The sequence below is a fragment of the Gorilla gorilla genome, chromosome 6 (genome assembly GCF_029281585.2).
Source record: "Gorilla gorilla gorilla isolate KB3781 chromosome 6, NHGRI_mGorGor1-v2.1_pri, whole genome shotgun sequence".
In the NCBI taxonomy this organism is placed as follows: Eukaryota; Metazoa; Chordata; class Mammalia; order Primates; family Hominidae; genus Gorilla; species Gorilla gorilla.
The window spans coordinates 33,074,319-33,093,155 of NC_073230.2; the positions used below are offsets into that span (position 1 = coordinate 33,074,319).

The 18,837-nt window shown below is 40.5% G+C and overlaps 1 long non-coding RNA gene across 1 annotated transcript in view; it reads right to left on the reverse strand.

Moving 5' to 3' along the window:
* Nucleotides 1-18,576, reverse strand: part of LOC129523633 (uncharacterized) — a 79,311-nt gene extending 60,735 nt beyond the window's left edge. Inside the window, exons 1-2 of the long non-coding RNA XR_008667176.2 lie at nucleotides 18,325-18,576; nucleotides 13,528-13,661 (exon numbers count right to left, since the gene is read on the reverse strand). This is a non-coding gene — a long non-coding RNA (uncharacterized lncRNA). The remainder of the gene's footprint in view (nucleotides 1-13,527; nucleotides 13,662-18,324) is intronic.
* Between the last annotated feature and the right edge of the window lie 261 nt (nucleotides 18,577-18,837).

Genomic DNA, 18,837 nt, shown 5'->3' on the forward strand with positions numbered 1-18,837 from the left:
CTATTTGCCCTGGAAAGCCACTGATTCTGAGGCGGTGTTGTAGATGCACGGTTCTTTCTTGAATCTTTCTGGCACAGCCAAATGATACAGTTAGGTGTTATGAGCACATGACCTTCAAGATAGGCAATCTGGATTTGAGTCCTAGCTCCACCCTTTCCAACTGGGTGACCTTGGGAAAGTCACAGTCTCACCAAGTGTTTAAATGTGGCCCACTTCATACAATTGTAGTTTATGTAAGGAGCAAATGAGATGATGGAGGCAGAGCACTCTCAATAGCACCAGGAGCACAGTGGGTGCCACTGTTATTATTGTCACATTGCTCAAAACTCACCGGGCCCAAGTCAGCTCTGTCACATGACTTTCAGCAGCGCTTCCTGACAACAAAGCTGTTTCTGCAAGTCACCAACAGCCAACAGATCCAGTGGACAAATAATTTTAACTGTCGCAGAGAGACTTCAATTTCCTATTGGTCAATTAAAGAATTCGTAACTGCCTCCTGCCCTTCTTGTTCAGCGTTTTAAATGGTGCTCCCTAAATAGAACATGTTTCGTCCTCTTTTAGCTCAGCCCTTCCCAGTCAGGAGAATCTTTACGTGGGTTGTTCTAATCCACATTCATTTTCCATTTTGGAGTCCAGCTTATAACCTTGGGAATCAAGTCCTCCACTGGCTTCTCACCACAGGTGATTCTGGGAACAGGCCTCTCAGAAGAGCCTCTGAAAAACCTCCTGGGCAGAGGTGTGGCCCTAATACATTTTAAGCAGAGGAGGAAATTCTCTTCAAGCCGCACAGGCAAAGGTTCATGAGAAAGTGCTTTCACACAGACAGGCTCAAGAGACTCCTCGACTTCGAAGAGGCAGGAACAGAATTCATGAGAAAATGGGATAAGAATTCAGCCCTCAGACCCACAGCACTTTCAGATATTAACAGCTTTGCCTTCAGTTTCTCCCAGATAGCAGGGAAAAGCAGCAAGAAACATCACAGCTGAATCAAGCACAGGCTGGGCAAAAACAAACTCCCTCATGTCCCCATTGCAGAATTCACCTCTTGGCCAGCGTGAAAATATCCAGAACAATACAATTCAGGAATAAGCCATCTTATTTCCTACTGGTTTCTGTTATTGAATCAATAAAAGTTTTCCATTTTAAATATATACACTACTGTCCTGAAAATAATGCTCAGGGCATTTTAAAAATAAGTTAAGAATATTCCTCAATTGCATGTAACCCCCCCATATCCAAAGGAAACAAGGTCTCAGGTTATCACGTGGACGGAATGTGGTTGTGAGTAGGACGAGAAGCTCAGTGGTCTCTAAGAGCTCTTCCAGTGCAATAATGAAGGCATTAAATTACCAGGTCAGAGGCCCCAGTTCACAAAGAAATAATATCAGTTTATTATTTCTAATCTTATTAAGTTAGAAAATAGTCTTGAGATGCAATGTCATCCTAGAATGGCTAAAGTATTGATTATGTGAAGCTGCACTCATGGATAGTTCAAGGAGCCTGATTTTATTTAATTTCAGTAATTTTTAAAGCATTCTAACAAATTTTCTATAAAGTAAATAATCCTGAATTATTTCCATAAATAATGTAGATATATGGTCAGATTTACTTAGTATTTACCAGTTACATATTTTGCATTACGAGTTAGAAAAAAAAGAATTATTTTTAATCCTATTTTCCCAATCCCCAGTGTCTTCCTTGAGAAAAATAGACTTTTAAAAATATATATTGCAGTTTTAAGAAAAATATGGATGTTATCAAACTAGAACTTGTGACAATCCATTGATGCCGTCATTTTCTTATAATTGTATTATGTCCAAAGCTGAAACCTCAATGTGCTATGATTTCGGATTATGCAAGGAAAAGCCTATAGCCAGGCATTGTTACAAGGTCAACCTGCTGCAGCTGGAATTATAGACAGCAGTTAACCCTGCCAGTGCCCCTTTCTCCCCTGCCTACCAGCAGAGCTCCACTTGAGGGTAGGGCCAGAAAGAAGCTTCAGTCTCCTCAGCCACAAACCACATTCTCCCCTTATGTTCAAGGAAACTGGCCCCAGTCTCTGGTGAGTGGGCAAGACTGGCTACTAGAGCCAATAGCTTAATCCAACATTGAATGAACACCTACTATATGCCAAGACCCAGGCCAGGCATTCAAGGATACAAGGTTTTCTTCCTTCTAGAAGTTTCCAGTTGGATGTATGTCTGGATAATGAAAGCCTTGGGAAAGTAATGTCCAGGGTGGCTAGGGACCTCTTCTCCATGACTAGATATTACCAAGGCTAAAAAAGTCACCACCCTCTGCTACCACCACCACATTCATGACATTGCTCTCAATATCCTTCTTTCCTTCCATAGAGACAATTTTTTTTCATTCTCCAGGCAAATAACATGGCACCTGCCACGTCCCAGGTGCTGTGCCAGGCATTAGGAATACAGCAATCAGTAAGATCTAGATTAGGCCATTTAGAGCCTTACAGTCTAATGGAGAATACAGGCAGGTCAATGAAAACCATATGGCATCATACACTGTATAAGAGTAGACACTTGGTACGAAAGGATCATGGAATTCTTTCTTGGGGAGGAGACAGCTAAGCTGAGTTTCCAAACATGATGACAACACATACAAAGGGAGATGGGAATGGAGTGCAGCACTTTAGACAACACATGCAAAGGCCCAGTGGTGAGAGAAAGAGACATGACAGGGAACTCCTAAGTGATATGTCAGGAATACACAGTGCAAGGAGGCAAGGGAGGAGCCCCCAGTCCTGCTCCCAAAAGGTCCTGCATGAGGTGCTATGGAATTGGCTCTATGGTTGACTCACCTGGGGTCAGCCTCCACCAGTGGCTCACCTTGGCCTGTGTCCCGTAGGCCAAAGAATCCAGCAGTCTCTTCCCTGTCTCTCACTCACATCCCCTGAGGTCGTTAATTAGACTTTTCCTATCCCAAGATTTCATGAGCAGTAGGCAAAGTGCCTTCATGCAATTAGTGAGCCTGAAGTTACCAACCCAAACCTGAGACTCATGCCCTCAAGAATGTTTCCTCTCAGGATATTTGTTAGCTCAGAAGACATGTGTGAGCAAAGTATGTTATTTAGTGACCTATAATGCCTGTATAATGATCACAGTAAATCAGACCTCATTATGTGCAGGAGAGCCGGGCAGCCCAACTGGCTAGGTAATGAGGTCTAATTTAATGCCCTGGTATTATTCTCCACATGTTTGCTGGGAAGTTACGGGTGGGATGACGGGGTTGGCCTGGTGGATCCAGAAGCCCTGGGATGTTCAGCAGTTACCTAGGGAGGCTAGTACACATGTTAGCAGCTTGGGAAAGACTGTGCTCAGCAATGCTCAGTCCCTCCCAGTGGGTTACAACAAGGCCTGGTCCTCTCACAGTGGCTTAAACCAGAAAAGCTTATAGTCACAACATATTATAACAAACAACAGCACCCTGGGAGCTATTTCTTTGAAATAAAAGGAAGGTTACAAAGGCAGGAAACGCCAGCACAGATAGCAAAATCAGAATCTCCATGAAAAGAAATATTAACTGTCAGAGGGTTCACTTCATGAGTCATGCGTCTCAGACCAGCTTGTGATAGAGTCTGCTCAGCATGTCAGAGCCAGGGGAGACGGCTCTTGGTCCAGCCTTCTTTGAGTGTGAGTAGCCCTCACTTATTTCTTGCTTTGAGGAGCCTTTTCCATAGCAATCCAATATTGTGGTTTTTCATTCTTCATGCACAGCCTTTTCTCATTGATTACCTAACATCATTCGTTTGGGCCCGTCCCATACAAAAGTCAATGGAGAGATCAATTTTAACCATTTGATGTACAAAAATTTGCTCTTAAAACATCCAGAGACTGAAATCATTTATCTTTTGTTCACCAACTCATAAATCTTTTCCTGCTATTGGTTTCTTGTTGGGTAGCAGACATAAAGAAGGAGCCAGCCAGAGACCTTTGTGCAGGTGGCCTTCTCTGGATCCCCATGGAACTATCATCTAGGAAACCTCTGACATCCGATGGCAGTTTTAAAGTGTAATATCTGTGTGTGACATCAGGTGCCAGACAGGCTATAACACTCAACACGCTATCAGCTGAAGCTCCCTCACTGCCCCCTTCATCAGTTTTCAGTCCTCTCATTCCTATCAGTGGAATATGGTGAAACCCAACAAAGCAGACTGCACTGCCACGTGTTGGGGGCTCACATAAGGCGGATTGGCTCCCCACGTGAAAAGCAATGTTTGGTGCAAATCCTCCTTGTCTTCCATATCAGCAAAATAGCAGGATTCTCTTGCATTTTCCCCGAGCAACAACTGGAGCATTTATTTCTACAGGGCACAGGAAATTGCTTCCTCCACATTCTCTTTGGCCTTGAAAAAGATTCTTAGATCTCCCCCTCTTCTGGGAACTCTGGGCTCATAATCAGACAAAAAACCTTTTAGTAATACCAAATTATGAAGCAAGATGATCATCCCAAGTGTAGGAGAACAGCAGAGAGAGAGACTCAATTGTGTTTCAAAGCACTCTGAAAAATAGCAAACCCATTCATTTGAACTCTTCAAAAGTATTCTGTGTTATAGGTTCTCTAGCTGGTGTTTTAGCTGAATATGGCATTAAATCTTCATTGTATGGCAAAGCCTCTAACAAGCAAAATGGGAAGAGGCTAAGTGTGCATTGGCTGCCAAGGCAGAAGTTTCTTTATTGTAAACCAGAACAGTGAGATGGGTGTGGGTGCAGTGGCCTAGTGGAGCAGAATCTCTCTGGGATTCAAAGTGATCACAATATGGTGAATATTGACTATGGTCAAAATATCCTGGAAAATCACATAGGATGGTGCCCATTGATGATGGACACACTGCCTCTCGCTAAAGTCAGCCCTGCTAGATTTTCTCTAGCATTGAAATAGGCCTATGTCTACACTTGAACTTCTGTCTAGGGACTAGTTGTCATGAAAACTGTGTGCCTATAAACAGTAGAATGGCACACAGCATTAAAAGAGGCTGATGCTGTGAAGGGCCGGGAAGACTGAAGTCATCTGCAAGAACAGCAAAGTTATGCTTCCCACTTCATGTACACCTTCTCCCAGTGGTCCTCAACCTTCAGCCCTCATCAGAACCACTGGAGGCTGGTTAAAGGACAGATCAAGAGTCCTACCCCCACAGCTTCTGATTCAGTAGGTCTGGGGTGGGCCTAAGAATTTACATTCCCAGTGAGGCTGTGGCCAACTCTGCAAACCACTGATTTGGGGGGTTGTGTGGACTGATGGGAAGAACTTTCTATACTAACCACTTTCCTGCACTTCCATGCTGCCTTACTTGTACATCTGTACCCACATTTCCATTTTCTCCAATCTTGAAGTAATCGTCTGTCTCTAGCTATAGTTTCTACCAGCTTTGCTTCATTCTATTATCGGCTTTTTTTCCAGGTTGCAGAGGAATGTATGATGCCCTTCCTAATGTCTAAAAAATTTCATCAATCTTCAATTCCTTGCTGATATTGGTCTTGCATTTTCTCTACCACCCCACCAGCAGTGCCTAGATTTGCCAGAACACCAACCCTTTAATATGTAGGGCAATACTCTTTTTTTGTTCCTTTGAGCTAATTCAGGCATTCTCACATGCACACATTTTATTGCCCATTATAGGTCAAAACCTACCCTCACAAAGGCCACAGAGAAGTAAATAACACATGTGGCACAGTGTGTTCAACTCAAGATGAGAGTCAGCATGTTTTCAGTAAGGCACAGTAACTATTCACCAATTATTATAGGATTCAGAGCACATAGGAGATATACAGATGTGTACGTAAGAGTGTGTGTGTTTGTGTGTGTATTTCAGAGACAAATAATGCTAAAATACTGCAATCCTTCACAGGCAGGATTTCAGTATCATATTCATGCTAAGAGTACATTGTTGGCATCACTTAAATTGTCTGTGATGTACTTGATTGACTGTGTTTTATGGCTAGTGAGAAAAATAGAGATATATAGTTTACAGTAACAAAAAAGAGAAAGGTGGCTATCCACCTCACATCTAATTCCCTGGTTTCAGAAGGTAACTCAGAAAAGGTTCTCTCCCAGGCAATTAAGTGAGCTAATGAAAGGCAATTTACACAGCAGAAAGAGAAAATAACTAAACAAACTTATTTAACCTATGGCCTCATCAGGACCAGAGAGTCTCTTTCCTGGAGTCTAGAACTCCTAAACCTAAGAAACAATTCAGTTGATTTTCGTCTTTTGTCTGCAAACATCTAAGAAATGTTGGTTGAGAATAGAGTTTTGTGTTAAGCTGTTTGAATTTTTGAAAAATAATATATATATATATTCATGCCTTATATGTCTCTAATATCACTAAATTTAATCAATAGATAGTGGTTTTTAAACAAAGGATTATTTTCTCAATAACTGAAAACAGAAGTACTTTCCTTTGTGTCTGTCTTTGAGTTTTCCATATCTAAAGCTGAGAGTAGTGAGGGGCTCACACTGTCCCAAACAGATACCACCATACAAAGTGACTATTTTTATAAATACTGTCTTCCAGGAGCACAGCGGCCTCTGCAAAAGCATTCTTGCAAACTCAATATTATCTCATGGTGGCAAAGTGACAGACCTATAAGGGGTCCAATTATTCAGGAAAAACTTGAGGAATGTTCTGCAATAATGTTGGAGTAATTCAAGTCTCTACTGCTCCCATACCTGCAGTCTCCTCCCATCAAAGTGAGGAATCTGTTGAGAGTTTTTTGAAGTCATAACTTCCTACTTTGCTAAGAATATTATAGCCAATATACCACAACATCTTTATCCACTGTGTGTTTTTTCTCTCCTACGCTGTAATTAAAATGTCCAACATTTAAATACTTTCTATTGTTTCCAGCTTAGTATGGGCAAAGGTTGTAATTCTGGGATAGACCTAATTACAAAGTCCCATGTTCCATTCTGCGCCAGTTGCAAGCTTTTGCAAGAATTTTATAATCTGGAGCTCTGACATTTCCCAAGTGAATATCCACAAGTGCTGTTAGTGCCTGATTGTCTGAAGAAATATTGATCTCTCCAAGCTACAAGCATTTCATGTTTGGAGAATATATGATCCACACTAGATATTATTCTTGATCTACACTAGATATTCTTTTACTCCAGATGTAATCTACATTGAAGATTGTGGAGGATCTGTAGTTCTTTTTCTTTCTCCATCCATAATAAGCGCCGTTCTCCAGTTCCTACAGGTTGTTCCTAGGCTTTATTTACGTATCTCGTTCTTTCAGAAAGTCCTAGACTGATGTTGTATTTTTCGAAGTAATGCTACCTGTTCTATCAGCAGAACCCAGAAATTTCAGTGGTTTAGCAAAAGGAAAGTTTCTTTCTCGCTCATGTCACAGTCCAGTGAGATTATTCCTGATTGGGAAGCTCTCCTCCATATGATGAATCAGGGACCCAGACTCTTCCCATCTCCTGGCTGAGCATCTTCATCAGGCAACTCCCAAAGCTGCCCTAGAAGTCATTTCCATCGTAACCAGCTGAAGGGACAATGAACATGGAGAACCTCACAAGGGAGCTTAAATATGACAGGCCTCAAAGTGGTGTAATTACTGCTGCTCATGTTTCCCAGGCTCAAACCCAGTCACACAGCCACTTAATTGCAATGGAGGTTGGAAAATGCAATGGGCTGTGTAAGCCCAGGGGGAAGAGGAAGCAGGTTTGCTAATTCCCAAGCAGCCTCTGTCACAAGGGCTTTTGCATCCTTTTGGACATCGTCACTGATGGAAGATGGCCATAGGACTGAAACAGCTGGCTTGCTCTGTGCAGACTTCTCCTTCCTGGTCTTCTGATTTCTGGGTAAGGGGGCTGCTGGGCCTGCCCATGGGGAGCATCTTCTAAGAGAAGAAAGGAAAGAAAAACTGGCAAAATGAATTACCAATAAATTATAGCTCCTTGGTTATCAGGGACACCTGTGCATACATTTCAAACAATTAAGCAGACATGATAGGAAGCTAAGTGTGCACAGTGAGAAGCTCTGAGAAGTAACTGGTAGGTGGCCCACACAATTTCAACCCCTCCTTAGTACACAGCTGGGGCTGGCATTCTGCTACAGATCTGCTAAGTCACCTGCCCTTTACTCATTGTTTCCCTGGTCCCCAGCATCAGAAGGAAGTTCAACTAGGGAGTTTGATTTTGCTGAGCTGGACAAAGCAATTTTCTGGTGTCATCTCATTTGTTAGCAACTGTGAGATGTCAACACCATGCATGGTGTGGACCCAGGTGGTATGTGCATGCCCAGATACACAAAGAGCATACAACAAATGTCTGGAGAACTGTGGGAAAGACTCTTTCAGAGCAATAATTCTGTGGGATATAAGAAAGCCAGAGAGTTAACTGTCACCAAGGTCCTGGGAGTAATTTGATTTTTATGGTAAACCCTGGGAGACCCTTTTCCCTACCATTCCTATTTTGAGTGTAACTTTATCTTGTTTGCTTTTATGGATGCTAAAGGCTGGAAACCTTTAACACTGAGAAAGTTCTCAGATTTAATCTGGACATTGTTCAGCCAGATTTGCCAATCCAAATGGGATTTTCGGCCTCTGTGGAGAGAAGGGACCTGGAAGCAGGGAGATGCACAAATGCACAGTCACCTCTTCTTCCCAGCCCTCATTGCTAAGGCCGAAGGAAGAGAAAGAGGTCAAAGAAAGGGCTGGGTATTCCCCTTTAGGCTCTACCTTCCTGAGAAGAGTTACCCTATGTGGTTTTCCTCCTGATCCCTGACATAGAACAAACTGGATCCCAGAAGAGACTGGGTATCTGCAGAGCTTGCTCTTTCATGGATCTGGGGGCCCACAGTCTTCAGCCTACCACAGAAATGTTTCATTGCTTGGGCGAGAGACCTCACTAGAGCCCTGTAGGCCCCCACGGGGGCAAATCTGCAGGGCCATTTTGTGTAGTGCTTAGGATTAGAATGCCTGGTGTTCAAATCTTTGTAAAAGTGTCCTGCGACATTATTACAGTGCCCTGTGTAATTCAACTGCTCAAAATGCATTTGAGAATTTGTCACACTTCTTGCTTTGCTTCTTTCTTTTTCTCTCTGGCCTCCCATATCATATTTCTTTAAGCGATCATTATCTTCACAGCCAGTGAGCAGGAAAAGGAAATAAATGAATGTCTCCTTCCTTCAGTGAATGAGGAGGGGCCCCCTCCAGATAGTCCTTTATATCCTCTCCTGAGAGACATTTGATTCCAAGTTGATCACGAAGGTCATAGTTCACAGTCAACACCCAAGCATCTACACAGCAGCATTAAAAAGAGGAGTTTTGTCATCAGTGATGAAAAGGAGGACAATTGGGGAATTTCAAGTAGCTCTAAAACACAGTAGAGTCCTCACACTCAAAAGCAGACAAGGGTCAACAGGTAAATGAAGAGTGAAACTGGCTGGGAGGAGATTGGGGGCAAACTGAAGAGCCCTTGGCCCACTGGAAGGGGCCACCACTCCCCAACACCCATTCATCACTGCCAGGCCAAATGGGGGGCCACTGTTGCTAGATCCATTGATTTTCTAGAGAAGCAGGGGAAAATGTTCCCATATGGATTATCCCATTCTCCAATGATGAAAATTAATTCATGCTTTCAAAAATACTTTGCTGGCCAACCCAGACACTCTGAATGGTGGATGTCCATGGGGACTTCACTTTGCAGCCTCTGTAAGTCTACCTCTCTACAAATAATTGAGGGCCAGCTATTATTGATATGCTCTTCTTGTCCATTTGTACATTTCCTGGTCATAGGACTTCTGTGTGAGGTAGTAAAATGAAATAATCCTCATTAAGAACATATCACTAGAGACCAGGAGCAGTAGCTCATGCCTATAATCCCAACATTTTGGGAGGCTGAGGCAGAAGGATCACTTGAAGCCAGTGAGCTATGGCCTCCTGTGAGAACCACTGCACCTACTGGACAACAGAGTGAGACTCTGTCTATAAAAATATAAGTAGATAAAAGTAAAAATAAGAACATATTACTAGGAATACAGATAAAATAAATTCAATCTATGGTGGAAAGTAAGAATCTACCTCATCTCCTTATAAAACTATGGTCTTTTCTCAGCAGTTTAAATTATTCAACATTATTAGATGTAATGTTCATTGAAAGAAGATTTTTGAAGTCATTCAAATCCAAGAATTTGGTCTTAGGAAGCCTGGCCACAGACATTACTAAACAGCAGCATTGGACAACTGTGGAAAATTCCTCTCAATCAGACCTCAAGAAAGATCTGTTGATTGATTGGAAATGGGAGACTTGCTTGTCCTCAGGAGGACAAGAAGAGAGGATTTGAATAAAAGTGCTGAAAATCTGAAACAAAGAAAGGGTCCTGTAAACAGCCTAGATAACTGGGCAGACAGGCCCGCCTGACTTATGAAGGAATATGACCCATCCATGATGGGTTCCATTAAAGGATCAAGGAGGCCTTCATAAGGAAGATTGGAGGACATGCCTGTGGCTGTATGCACATGTATGCACATACATACATGTATGTATGTATGTATGTGGCCTTTGGCTAAAGACCTGGACCAGAGTCCCCCAGAGTTTGGAGTTTGATTACTTCAAACATAGACATCTACACTACTAGATACATCTTCTTTACTAAGTGTAGGCTTCACCTCCATCCCACTCCCACCCCCAAACTCATCCCAAGGTTGAGAATCACTAATTAATTGGCCTGAATTCATAGTCACTGGACAAGGTTATTGGACATACACTGATTTCATTATCACATACCTTCTAAAAGTTAATGAAAGGTTTTTATTAATCCAGGTTTTAATAGGCTATATTTCTTCATACCTAAAGAAGTAAAACGGGGGAAAAATTGAAAATAGTAACAGGAATTGATTATTTTTAATCTTTGTAAGTTCAAGATAACTCAGTTGATTGTTTTGTATCTCTTTGACAGAAAAACAAAATCAGGCACACACAAAACCAGATTCTCTGTGTCCTCATGAAACCTGCCTCTAAGGATGCATTTCTATTTATTTTTTAGTAGAAAAATTATCTTCCTTATGGCTTGCCTGTGCTTCCTTTTCATTGCTGCAGGGTTTCAGAGCCTAGGGAAGTGGGCTTCTGGGGTCCAGGAGAGTCAGTGATGCCGGCAGATGCTGTGTCAGTGCCTTGCACATGCCATCCTGGATCTTACGGAGGTCAAGATTTTTCCTCCTTCTTTTGTTCATCTTGTTCTAGGGGTATGAGAGTGCTTCTCTCTTGTTTAAGAACCCTAATTAGGGATTTTAAATCATATACTTAGTAATAACTGTAAGAGCAATTTTTAAAAAGTTTACAACAGGGTAGGAAATACAAAATAGTCACACTAATATAAAAAACACCCTCAAAAATAAAATGTATAGACAAAATATCAGAAATATTTTTCACAATTTTCCTTGGTCATGGGAGATTTTTCCAATCTTCTTTCTACAATTAATCAAAATGAAATGCCACTTAACTTCAGAGAGATGCTTTTTTTCCTTTGATGATGAAAGCAAATAATGGAAATAAATGAGAGTTTTATTACATTCAACTTTTCTTTGCTGAACATCAATTCATTCTATAATTAAAAATGTATTTTATAATTTACACATTTTTAATTTATGAAGTTAAGTGTCCTTGTTACCTGGTCTCAGTCATCTACAGCAGGGAGCAGGGACAGGATGTAATGAACTGATGGTCTCCACAGTCCAGCCCCTAGTGCTCAGAATCCAGGGGTACTCAGGCACTGGACATTGGATCTCAGCATCAGCAATGAGCTGCATCATCTCTGACAGGAATGGGTGATAAGAACATTTCCCTTCACCATTTTTAAAAGCCAGGTCCTTGATTTGCATGGGCAGGAAGGGGGAACATGGTTGTGGGGGTGGTTAGTTTACCACATCACATTTTCACATTTTCATCTATCATAATTTAGATCTTTACATTTCTTGAGTTGGTGATTGATAGCCTCCAAACACATAAACACTCTCCACCTGTACAGAATGCACCAGGGACTCTGCTCTCATAGTCAGGACCAAGGTAGAAGTGAATAAAATTCTAAAGCCCACTCCTTAGCAGTAGTAAGTCCCAGGATCGGCCACGGCTACAGAAGGTGACAGTTTCTGGATGCTGTTAGTTTGCAGCAAATTGAAGTTTTGTGGTTTTATCTATTACCAGAAAAGCCCTCCAAAAAAAATGTAGCCAGTGGGGAAGAAAGCAGGAGTCCCACCGTCTCATTTTTAACAAGGACCAGCTGAAAAATGAAGGCGCACACCACACAAACCATCTTATGTCTGCCAATTCATTTCCTGGCCCCAAAAGAAAAAAAAAAAACCCTCGTGTTTCCTCTTATGCAGGCCAAACATGGCAAAGCACCAAGGGAATTCTGAATGGAATCAATTGCACTTGTTACTAACTGAGTTTTCTTTTATTCTTATATTACCAAGGGCTGGATACTCAGCTGCAAGCAATTATAATGAAGAGTTACTGAGTAATGGTTTCCAGATTGCTCCATGATGGGGCATTAATTGAAAGGGACAATTTAAGAGCTTAGGCCATGTAAATGCATTTCTTATTCTGTCAGATTGAGAAATTTCTGGATGCAAAAGGCTGAAATGCTTAGAACTGATAAAGACTTAATAATGCCCATTTAAGCCGGTATTTTCAAAACGAGTTTCATGTTTTTAAGAGAACAAATATTAAATGGCGAACCTGTGAGCTTGTTCATTCAACCAGGACAATGATCTAAATAGCACATTGGCATGCTGCACTCATATTATAAACATATACATTGTATAAAATGTGACTTGTTTAGTCTGTTGCATTGCAAAGCCGGTTAAGTTTGCAAGTAAACTTTTATTTTTCAGTTCTCATGCTATTATGATGCATATAGAGCACCCTCTCTTGCTCTCTTGCTCTCTATATATGCTTTAAAATTTTAAACAGCATTTAAAAACACATAAATGAGTTTTATATGTGTATGCATGCTTTAAAATGTAAAACATTTCTAAACAGATTTGCTTGCATATGAAAGTGGACCTTCTCAAAAATTAATTGTGAAGTCCATATCAGAAAGCTTTATTTTGGCTTTTTTAAAGTGGGCTTTTATTTCCCTGAGCTGCATTAAGCCGTAACATTTTCAAAGAGGTTCTCTGATATGCCACATTAAAGATAAGTATCATAAGACAGTAAGACAGTTAATGCCAAGCAAGGAAGAAAATCACCAGCTCTCTCAAAAAGGGGAAAAAAAAGAGTAGTACTCATTTTTAAAGTCTAATTTCAGACTTCTGCATTAGTACTAGTTTTACTTATGAAAACGAAGGAAGAAGGAAGAGAAGGAAGGAGGGAGAGAAAGAAAGAGAAAGAGAAAGAAGAAAGAAGGAAAGATGGATGGATGGATGGATGGTAGACAGAAAGAAATAGATGCAGATACATTTTAAGACATGAATTCATCATTGAGGAGAGATGGACATCACTGCTTTTTCTCATTCTGTTTTCTAAATCTGAATTGCCATCTGAGAATTGGACTTTTACCTTTCCTTCTGACTTCAGTCTGGCATTCTGGATTTGTGCACAGTAGCTGTGGTGCTGATGGTAGACTTCTCCTAGAGTCTTGACACAAACCATGACATGGATGGCAACATAGGCAGAGGAAAGAAGTTGTCAACCTGGGGAAATTGAGAGCATTCAATCCAAGAGAATGGAAAGGAAAGGGCTCGTGATATACTTGTTATTATACATTGCCCATTTTTACTCATTCATTCAACAAGCTATGTTGTACCCTTTCTCCATCTGTACGTCACATGCTGGCAAAGCACAAAACAAGGATGAAGGCATCTTATCTATTCATGGGCATATCTTCATTTATTAGACAATTCCTAGACTATTCCTTGGATGGAAATCTTCTTTCTTATTGGATTAGTCATTCATAGAATGAAAGCCCTGAATTAATATCTGACTCTTCACCTTGGGCTGTTCTTTATCTGATAGTTGTGAAAGTAAGCTCAAGCAGCAGTGAAAAAATCTGGTGGTCTTTTCTGCTCACTGTAAAGTCAAGGTCAAGCCCCATCAGAATGTCCCAAACAGAAGTCAAAAACACAACCACTTGAAAAGTGGAAGGTCAATTTGGGACAGGGTTGAATACCATCATAAGTAATAAAGTAATCCAAGCTAATTATTCAAACAGAACTGTCAAGAATCCAAGATGAGATAGGGAAAGCATTCTTTGCCAGCAAAAAGCATTGCCTCAAATGATCCCTTTATAGTCACAAAAATCTCCACTATGTATCTGTCCTTTACTTTGCTACCCTTTCTTTTTTCCATTCATTGCTGAAATCTGACATTTTAACTGAAGGTTCAAAACCCCTTTATTTATTTCCAAGATTTAAGGGGAAAAGGTTTCTTTTAAAACATCCTGAATTTAAAAATAAATAAACTGAACAGGAAGACTTAGACTGTCTATTTCAATTCATCTTGTGATTTCTCATTTTGTGGATTGTACTGATAAATTATTGTAAGTCACATCGTAATTTTGCCTAAGAAATGTGAGCATCATCGGGTGTTTTTAAAATATAATAGGGGCCCTCTTTCACCCAGCCATTTCCTGGGCTGCTGCTGTTCCTAGTAGCAGCCAAACACCTGAACAAACCCAGGAATTCCGGGCCAAATGGTTCTGATAACAGCAGATTTGGGTAGAATTGATTTGATCAAATAACTCATACAAAATGCAGCTTAATAGGTGTCCTTTTTCTCAGGATTCCACTCAACTAGAGAGAAGAGAGTGAAAACACATTCTCTTTTGATAATGTAGTTTATTCAAAAAAAAATTTTGTACGAGTACACACACACATATTTGAATAATATATGAGTGTAACTACTACACGAAGGAGTATCATTATAATCTTGGATCCTGAACATATGCTTAATTTCAACAGCTTACAGGAAAGAATTAATGTTGCATGCATAAGGGTGCAGTGAAAACTTTGGACGTTGAGTTAGAGGGTTGGTTTTGTTCTGTTTTTTAACAATTTCAAAGTTCCTAAAATGCAGATAGTATGAAGAAAAGAACTGATTTTCTACATGACTAAAAATTCAGAGTCGGCAAGTTCATGCTTATGCTAAGCAGTTTTGCTTGAATCAGTACCTGGAAAAATTAAGGTAATTCCTGTGTTTACAGGCTCTATTCAAGCAAGGCAGGAGCAACATTTGAGAGGGATTAACAATCAAAAATTGAAAATCAACCATCACCACACAAGCTTGCCTTTTCATTTTGTACAGATCATAAAATACGTAACACGGACCAGACCCTTGTCCGGCAAATGTTCACATCCTAATTTTTAAAAATAGCTTTTATACACAATTGCTCTCTTTGCAATAAAACAAAGATTTGTTTATAGCTACAATTTAATTAAGAACCTTTTCCAAGAGGAAGATCTGGAAACCAGGGATCTTATTTTTTCTTTTTTTTTTTTTTCCACCAGGGTTGTTTGTTTATTGGTTTAATTTTCCCTGAAGTAAAAATACACTTTGAAATGTAACATGTCATTATGTAATTTGTAGTAACAAAGTGCAGGCCCTTGCACACGACAGCAAACAGGACCGCTCCGGCTCACAGACAGTCCCCATATCCACAGCCCCCTCCCCAATCTGATTAACAGCCTGTATAAACATTCAGCCAACCAGAACAGCGGCCAGTGCACAATTTGGTCAGCCATAAAACTGCCAGCCAAACACAGACACGGGGGGGGGGGGGGGGGTTATGCAGAAATCTTAATTTGGGGGAAATGATCAAAACTGAGACAACATGGACCCCACGGAGATCAGGAAGGGCTAACCTTTATTTTCATTAATCCCACCCCACCTCCCAAATAGCAAGGGATGCTATCACCACTGAAGGTAAAATGCTAAATAAAATGTCCCTGAAATGCAGCGTTGCAGAGGGAGCATGGTCAGGAGCTCCACCCCTGAACAGCAAAATCTTAAGGGGAAAAATAAGCTTCTATTTTAAGGAGCAATTTTAAATGGTCTGAGTTGTTTGGGAAAGGTCCTATTTTGACATATCCAGAATGGATTCCCTCCATCAGCATGTTTTCTATTGATGCAAGAAAAACTAATATGTATTCTAATTGTGCAGAAATTGGTGAAATTTATACAAAGGGTGTTTTGTGTTTTTTTTTTTCCTTCCCACCATTTTCACTGCCCTTGGCAAAAGACTTTAGACCCTTCACATAATGGAAAATTCAAAATGTTCGATGTAAATCAAATAATTAGTAAGAAACAGGTTTTAAAAAGTTTTTTTTTAGAATACTCTCACAAGATGGTGAACTTGTTTTTTCTGGCTTGGGACAGGATTTCATAGCTCACTTTTGAGACTATATGGTACCCAACTTTTAACAGAATTGAGTCTTTTAAATATTCTCTTTTCTGAAAATATGCTGGTGGTAATGACAGTGACTGAATTAGCTATAGCAAAAAGACATTGCGTTAGTCTAGTTCCTTTCTCCTCAATAGCTTTTTGCTAACTGGTTACTATAGAGCATTGGGCTTCACAGAAATTTTTCATAATTTTCACCTTTGTTCTAGTCTTGCTCCTTAATTTGGAATCTCTAATTTGTTTGAGAGAAAACCAAAACAAGAAAGCATGATCAGCCACCTTACCAATGCTCTCCCAGACCGGGTTACCCGCGTCTTCCTTGGCATATCTAATTGTGCTCACAAGCGTTTATTTTTTCCTCTCGTAAGAAACCTGCATGCTTTTTTCTAGGTGGCTTTCTGCTAAAGAAATTAATAACTAAACATAATGTAAGCTCCAAATAAAATGAGAAAATGTATAGACATATTGAATAATTATTTTTTCCAGGCCTTAGGCAAACCACTTGCCATTTCATTTAATTCTCACAAAACCTATGAGTTGGGTATATGTATTATCCACACTTTTTTTTTTTTTCACAGATTAGGGAACTGAAGTACAAAGAGTTTCAGTAATTTGCCCCCAAGCCACATAGCATGTGAACAGCAGAGCGAGAGTACTAGCTCAAGCAGCCTAATTCAAGAATCAATCTACTGCCCCTCCTAGATATGATGTTATTGCCTTTGTCGAGAGGTAGGTATGTCTCAGATCCTTAGGGTCATTGCAAAGAGGTGGACAAGGAGCCCTCCATGATGATTTCACTTAGGTAGTAAGTGAGGTAGCCTGGTGAATCTAAGGAGCATCAGTTTCAGAGTTTGAAAGCTATGGGTTTCTTCGCAAGCTCACCACTGATTAGCTGCAGGACCTTGGAAATGTTTACTCACATATCCCAGCTTCTGTTTCCTCATCGGCAAAAAAGAAAAAATTTTGTGAGAGTTAAATGGAATGTCATTTTTTTTAATGCTTCACAAACATATAGAAGATTTTCAGGTCTTCTTTTCTCTCCCCAAGCTAATCCATTTATATCACTTTGTGATCAGTTTTAATCATTATAATATTACAAATATACTTTATGAAATTACCTTTCTAGGGTATAGCTTGATGAAAGGATTTCATATCTAAAACAAAATTTTAAACCGAATATTTGGGTACATTTTTTTTAACTCATTGGATCACACTAAATTATAGATACTCTAAAAAATGAGTTAGGTCTCCTAAGTATGGCTGAAAAGTAGGCACATTTGCCTTCACTCCAAAAACCAGCAAGATAATTTCTAATATTTATGAATGTTCATTTCAAAAGCATATGGCAATTGCACATGGGCTACTCTTTGGTCAGCAAGTTAAAGAAGAGCAGAGATGTCAAAGAAGCTTCCTCTCTGATATCATCCATCAACTTATGGTTGTTGGACCTTCTCTGTCACAGCCTGCCTTCAACCGATTCTCTCTCATTGTTGGAAAAAGGGAAAAATGAGCAAAAACTACAACAAGCAATAATTCAAATCATTGCCCAAAATGTTCTTCCAACTCTGTGAGTTACATAACCTTAACCTATCTTGAAAACCACAGATTTCCATCTCCTCGGGATGGCAGAAAGCAACAGAATATTCTAAATGACATTTTCAGGTTTACGGGTTTGACATATCTTTCAAAACATTTCCGAATTTTCCCCACTTCATTCCCCAACACCTCCCAGGAGCACTTGCAGAGAGCAGGCCTAATGTTTTCGATGATAAATTAGTTGTCAATATATAGACAAGTTACTTTTTCCAAAGCCTCTTGGAGCAGAAGCGTATTCTACTTCCTCTCAAAGGCCCTAGAACTACCTGTGTACTGGCATGCTCACAAGAAAATTTTTATTCACAAGAATAATCTGTTGAAAGGAGGATAGATTTTCAAATGGAGTTTCAAATAATCCTCACCTTTGAGATCATCCGTGCTCACAGCCCAGTATTTTTACAAGATGAAATGATTTACAGAATCAAGCCTGGAAAAATTGGAGGGCAACTCCAAAAGGCAAGAACATGTTGCCGAGTCAATCATTCATCCTGCCAGGGAAACTTTTGTAGTTTCCAAACTGTTATGAGACACCGCTGTCTATCCAGGGCAGAGGAATCGTTGAAAAGGCAGGAGGTATGCTGGCCACACAGCCAGCATGGAGAGCTGGAGTTTTTGGCAGGGCACTTCCACCCCAAAAGCAGACAGAGTCCTGGAAGGGCGTTCATGTAAACAAAGCAGGGAGATAGCTTCAACTCTGCAATGAGGCACAACCTTTCCCAGATCAAAGCCTGGATCACAGAGACAGCCCTGAAGAACTGAGTGTCCTTTCTGGAACATCCAGCTCCAGGGGAGAGACTTGAACTGGAGCCACAACTTTGCCACCTGTAGCCAATGACTTGGCACACGAAAGCTCTCACAGGGTGGGGAGCCTGCAG